Source organism: Lactuca serriola, chromosome 7 (genome assembly GCF_051521515.1).
Source record: "Lactuca serriola cultivar US96UC23 chromosome 7, Lser_US96UC23_V15, whole genome shotgun sequence".
Taxonomy (NCBI): domain Eukaryota; kingdom Viridiplantae; phylum Streptophyta; class Magnoliopsida; order Asterales; family Asteraceae; genus Lactuca; species Lactuca serriola.
This window is the reverse complement of record NC_136414.1, coordinates 120,927,667-120,934,994: the sequence shown is the minus strand read 5'-3', so window position 1 is coordinate 120,934,994 and position 7,328 is coordinate 120,927,667.

The following is a 7,328-nucleotide window of genomic DNA, read 5'->3' as shown; positions in this document are numbered from 1 at the left end:
TCAGGAGGACCAGTAATAGCACCTGCTCTAGTGGCTCTGAGGATTACACATGGTCACAAGGGCAAGGTGGAGGCGCCCGTTGTTCGGAGCAGGGCATTTCAGCTGACAGCCGAGGACGCTCGTGCAACACCCGATGTGGTCATTGGTATTTATTTTTCTCCTTATCTTTTTATATATGTTATATGTCTTTTTTATATATTTTTGTTGTTGTTTATGGTCATTCCTTGTGAACGGTATTCCTGCATTGGTTTTATTTGATTCGGGGCCACCCGATCTTTTCTATTTCTTGCACTTAGCAAGAGGTTTGGCAAGACACCAGGAGAGTTGGATCATCCTCTAGAGGTTGAGATTGTTAACGACCGTTCGGTGCAAGTATCGAGGGGTTCACTGGGGATGTACCTTGGAGTTATTTAGTGAGCAGTATCTGATTGACTTGGTTTCGATTCCCCTGCGTAAGGGCAAGGTCATTGTGGGGATGGATTGGTTGAGTCCCAATGGGGCGATAATTGATTGTGGACTTCAATTTGTACAGGTTGGGACCCCAAGTGGGAGAGAGTTGGTGATCCACGATGAGGGTGTTCAACATGGGCCGACTCACTGTTCAGCAGCCGGGTTCAGGCGTTATCTTCATCAGGGATGTTTTGGGTTTGTGGCCTATGTGAGGGATACCCGAGAGAAGGGTGAGGTGACCATTAATGATGTGTCGATTGTTTTGGAATACCTGAATGTGTTCCCGGAGGATTTTCCGGGAATGCCTCTAAAGAGGCAAGTGGAGTTTTGGATTGACTTGGTTCCAGGTGTGGCTCCAATAGCCAAAGCACCTTATCGGCTAGCACCTCCAGAGATGCAGGAGTTGTCTATGTAGTTGCAGGAGCTACTAGATAATGGATTTATTCGGCCGAGTAGCTCACCATGTGGAGCACCGATATTATTTGTGAAAAAAAAGGATGGGATGCATCAGATGTGTATTGACTACCGGGAGCTAAATAAGCTAACGGTGAAGAGCCGTTACCCACTCCCGAAGATCGACGATTTATTCGATCAGCTTCAGGGCGCATCTTGGTTCTCCAAGATTGATCTACGCTCGAGTTTGATGAGATTTGTATACTACAACATCCTATGGTGCACCTACAACCCTAAATGCTTTGAATCTATGTTTTCTTTAATTATACATGCAATAATGTTTCCAAAGCATAAAGCCTACAACTAGCATACAATTGACATAAACAACATAAAAATGAGTTATAGAATTACCTCTTGTTGCAGCTTGTAGTTTTGGCCTTTAAGAACTTAGCACCTCAAATGTGATGCCTTATATGGTTTACAAACACCATTGAACAAAGGACGACTTTTTGAGAGAGAGTATTCTTGCATAAAATCGGCTCAAATGAACTCTTAGAACATATCCAGTGACCAAGTTTAGCTATAGGGTGACATATATATTGTAGGATTCCAAGAGTCATGGTTAAACCCTGATCCATACCCTTGGGCTTATTATCTATGATCCATGATCCATATGGACTAACTCTTTACGGATTCTTTCATAAACATAGTCCATCATGTATCATAAGGCCAAACAATATATATATATATATATATATATATATATATATATATATATATATAACTAATTTACACAATTAGTCCCCGTTAATTTAATTACTCTCTTTTGATCACTGGATTAATTCCAAATTAATTCTTGATCAATACTAATTAAATAACTTGATTTCATGTTAATATATTAGAACTTATAATACATTAATAAATCATAAATAACATCTTCTCAAAAATCCATCCTATCAAATTGCTTTGGTGAAGGCAACCCAAATGGACCATGCTACTCTCGGGTCAAGTACATACCAATTATAGTTATGGGCTTACACACCTAATACAACAGTCTCCCACTTGGATAAGTTTAATAACTATTATTGCAAGTACGACTCCACAACCCGACTAGCAATCGTAGCTCTTAAAAGCCGCTGTCGAACTCTGACCTAGTCAATGACACGTCCATTAGATAAGGGATCATATATTCCTCCATTCTAAAAGATATCATATGGAATGAGACATGGATTATAATCATTCTCTCTTTCCATATGTTGTTTCCCGATTTCCGATTTATGAAAACTGACTAATTGAACAAATCAAATCAGTCCAGGCTTGGCCAAGCACGTAGGTTTGTCATCACTAAATCATCGAGGGCCCCCACAGATATCGCTTTTATCCCACATTGGGTAAAAGGTGTGACAGCTCGAAAAAAAAATTATACTTTTAAAGCCTAGTCAATCAACTCAACTGAGTGTCAAACTCATTAGTACGGAGTTCTAGCCCGGTTAAAGGTCATCCTAAGGAGTTTTGAGCCTAATAAACTTAAGGAATAAGTGTTAGAAAGTACCTGCTAGATCCGCAGGGTAGCAAATCAAAATTTAGCCTCATCTAAATGAGTTCACGGCCACAAGACCATGAGTTTACGGCCGTAAACTCAAGAGCATATATAAGGCTTTGGGTCATTTCTAGTCATTTCTTCCTTCCTTGGCCGATTTTCCCTCCAAATCCTCTCAAGTATCATCAAGACTTTCACCTTAGATCTTCAAAAGAGTAAGTATTCTATCCCTTGATTAGTTGATAAATCTTATTAACTAGCTACATACATTGATGTCATCCATGAAAATCATGTTTGTTTAGATCTTCAAGTTTCACCAAGAACACGAAGAACACAGACTAGTGTTCTTGGCCAAAATCAACCATTTCAAGCTTCTAGATCGTAAGTACTGTACCCTATACTTCATATCCAGTTGGGACTCATGCTTAGAGACTTGAAACATGCACTTTTCCCAAGAACACCATGAGTTTACGGCCCAAGATCTTCCTTGGCCGTAAACTCAGTGTTAGGGCATGTTTGAGCCCTAAAACCTTATAAGATGCAAACCTAGTGACCCAGAACTCTTCCTTGATGTTTGTATGACCTTAAACCACCCTCATTCCATAAAGTCTATGAGATTATGGCCATAAGCTCCATGCTTGGCCGTAAACTCATCAAGGGTCTCGTATGGGTGGGTCTTTCTCATGCAAGTATAAAACAAAAGTCCCTAAAGCATCCCTAGCCTTCAAACTCACTCTTAGCCATGTTTGACCATGAGTTTACGGCCGTAAACTCCCTTGGGCCGTAAACCCATGGTAGTAAACCCATGTGAGTGCCATTTTAACTTCCTTTGTTGAATCACATGTGATTCCAACACTTAGTCAAAGTGTTTTCTAGTCCCGTAAGGTGTTTCCTTTCATATAGTTGTTTATAAACACTATATTCATACCAATATGTGTCATTATATGTCATTTAGGACTTGTTGTGTCTCGGGACATCATTCGTGGAACTTCTCATCCTTACACGCATACCTGTTTGAATCACCCACATCAGGTGAGTTCATACCCCGTAATGAATCTTTTAACTGTTTTAAATGCTTTTAAGGGGGGGGGGAATACACGTTGAACACAATGATAATTGTGTAATTATTTGTTATAAACATTGTTCAAAATATTGCTTATGTCTTCTATAAGTAGTCAAAACATGTCAAAAACTATTTTACAGTTATGTTGCTTTTTAGTTTAAAAAAACTTCGTTTTTAAAGTACAAGCATAACTTGGTAGTAAAATGAGTCTTTTCAATAATAGTTCAAGTAGAATACTAGTAAACTATAATGGGTATAGTTTAGGGGTTCAGTTCATATTAGTTACAATACACGATAACAGAGAGAACATACAATACACTAGTACATACTATTCATACATACTACATACTATACAACAAAACATACTATACGAGAAATAGAACATAATAAGATACTACAACAGAATGAACATACTAAGATGTTATAGCACGGAACACTTACAGGATCTAACTATACCAATGAATCACTAACGCATTGTTCTAAACAAAAGGTGATAGTTATATTGGGCATACATGATCATATAATTTTAATGTGGATGTTCACGGCTTGTAATTATTGCAAAGGTCGCGTTTGGTTCCCAGAATCTTTTGACAGGGAGAGCGTTTAGTATGGGATCTAGCCATCACATTATACCTTAATACTCAATTTAAGGCAATTAGTACAATAGTAGTCACTTTATACAATACTACAGTACTTATACTTTACAAAGGACAAACAGAACAGCCGGGTCTAGTACATTCAGTAGAAAAGGACCATAATGCAAACCTTATGATTCTTTAATGTATACATCAAGAGATATATACAAATAAGATCCGCCAGGTAATAGGATGTGTGCCTTCCACTTCATTTCATGTTCCTTGTTTGGTTGTGGGCTTAGAGCAGATTCACCCAACCTATTATATATTCGATTTTAGTTATATATATGTTCTGTACACATTAAATCATCCTAAGGGGTATCAGGTATGGGTCAAGTCATAGGACACTAATTCAATGCACAGTCTTCTAGTACAAAGCATACTTTTCAAACAGAACTTTTGGTACTCAAAGCTAGAAACTCACCAGTAAAGGGTTTAATCCATTTTATTAAACCAATGTAGACTTAAAGGACTTTAGGTGATTGACTCTATAATACCTTAGTTTATACATCATGGTTATATATCATTAATACCCAACAGGTAGTTGGATGCATGCTTTCCGCCTTATTTCCTGTTCCTTGTTTGGTTGTGGGCTTAGGGCAGATTCATCCAATCAACTACCTATTCGATATTAGATTATATATAACCAGTATAAATTAAGTGATTAAAGAAGTAATCGCTGTGGTCACTATTTTATTATAAGAAATAAGGGTTTTCTTAAACAATCTTTTCATTAAATATAAAGGAACTATTACAATTAACTCCATGAGTAACAAGTGAATGCACTAGGGTTATATACAAAAAGGACCTAACAAACAATGGGATGTGTGCTATCCACCTTACTTATTGTTCCTTGTTTGGTCGTGGGCTTAGGACAGATGCGCACAGTCGATTGTTTGTTTACTCTGAGTTTTATATAACCTGTACTCATTTAGTACTCATAGGAAGGATTGTAGAATCATTTTTACGTAGTGAGTTTTATAACTCACTAGTACTCATAGTGAGTTTTATATAACTTTCATCAAATTAGGAAATATAGGATTTTCTAGAGGAACAGGCGAACTTTTCTAAAACAGAACTTATAACTTACTACATTTCAACTACATTTTTCAAACAACTTTCTACAACATACTTACATCACAAAAATCTTATGAACTCACCAGATTAATTGCTGACCAACTCTTTTAAATAACTTGTATTCTCAGAAAACTAGTAGACAGGTACTCGCGCTGGGAATTTAGTAGATGAAGCTGTATAGCTTCAAGTCTTGTTTTGTTATTTGTTTATATACTCTATGTTTTGTGAACACATACTTTGTAAACACTTTCTTTCTAATGAATGGTTGTTTATTTCTTCGCTTACTATAATGCATGTCTTGTGATACTAAACATGACGTCCTCCACCCCCGAACGTTTCCGCCGTTCCGGTTTTGGGGTGTGACAAAAGGAATGGAAAAACTTCGACTCAAATGCTCGCTTGTACTTACTCATCAAATTACACACAACAATTTGTTTTCTATCACCATGTTACTGGTACGTTTACATATCATCAATGTGCAACCGATTTGTAAGCTACAACTCACACATATATGTTTTAAGAATATAAGATATTATCGTCTCACAATCACTAATGGTAAACTCCATGAAGTGATTCAGATGAGCATGGGTTTAATCTAATACTCGAATCTTATTCCAGGAGTACTCATGAACACTGCAGCAAACTTGTGTTATGTCTAAAACACGTAGACAATCTACAGTCAGATTCATGGCAGTCTTGCCTCAATACCTACTTCCATAGTATGATCAACTGTGAATAGTTTGAATAATCTTATTATTCTGGAAGTCAAAACATGCAAAGAGAAACACAAGAATAATCGAATCCAATATGGTCTCAAAACTTATGAATATAAATAAAACACCTTTTATTTAATCACCATATTGATTGCACATTATTCATTGTATAATGTTTCGATTAATCAACTTAATAGTTGAATTAAAACAACAGTTTTGCCATGCTCCAAGCATGCATACTATGTTTGCCTATGTTCTTTTCTTTGTGAAATAGATCAATTGAACACATCTTCAATGAAACTCATTTCACAGTTCCAAATCATTACCGTAAATGTAAGAATACCAAATTCTTGCCATTTACTTTAATCTGTTAGATTCAAAACGTATATGCAACGATCCTATTGTAATGACTATGCATAAAAGTCACAGAGACTTGGCAACAGACATTACAAAGTATTCCAATGGAGAGCAATTCCATGAAGTCTCGCATTTAAAGTACATTCCTTTGAACATCCTTCTTGCATTAAGTTTTCTAATCTTACACAGATTTAAAGAATAATTTCCACTTATGGAAGCATTTCCATATTCCCGTTTTAACTATCACTTCTGAACAAGAGTTGCCTCTTTTCAGAATATGTCAATATGGTCCTTCCAAAATTTACACTATACTTCCAACTGTCCACGAGCAACCAATCTTTGTGTTGGGTCTAGAGTGTTGCGTCATATTGGCTTAATGTTAATATTTTAATTACTCGGTTTGGGCCTGTCCAACCGAGGTTTAAGCATTAGGGTTAGCATATATATTATGCATGCATGTATAGATTTAAAGTTAAGGTTCTCATTAATATATTTTGCATTGTAATCCGAAGCACACCTCTATAGTCGAAGTTCTTCATCGAGCTCTTTTGAGGTGTGAGATATTAATCATTCGACATCTTTTGATCCATTCTTGTGTTCTTTGATTACTTCATTCTTGTTTATCTGATTAGAATATATTGATCTACTAATGCAATAATCTCAACAATTGGTATCAGAGAAGGAGACTGTGTAATTAATACACATCTCTTCTATTTGAATAATCTTTTAGGGTTTCCATTTTTATCGAATATATAGAAGTCGTCTTCCTCTTGTTGACGGTGTATCTAGTGTTCCATAAAACCCTAGTTTCAACTTTACAAGTTTGATTCAAGCAGATTAAAAGAAGAAGTTGTTCATCATGTCTCACGACGACTCTCAATCCAATCCCATCAACGTCTCCAACAGCATTGGATCCACTACCAGGATTCCCATTCTCTATACTCAAGATTATAAAGTGTGGACGCACCACTTCGAAGACTACATCGTTGGATCTAAAGATAATGGCTATCTTATCTGGGTGGTGATAACATTGGGTCCGTTTGTTCACTCTGGAACGAATAGAACTATCAAGACTCAAAAGGAGTACAATCAAGTCTTGA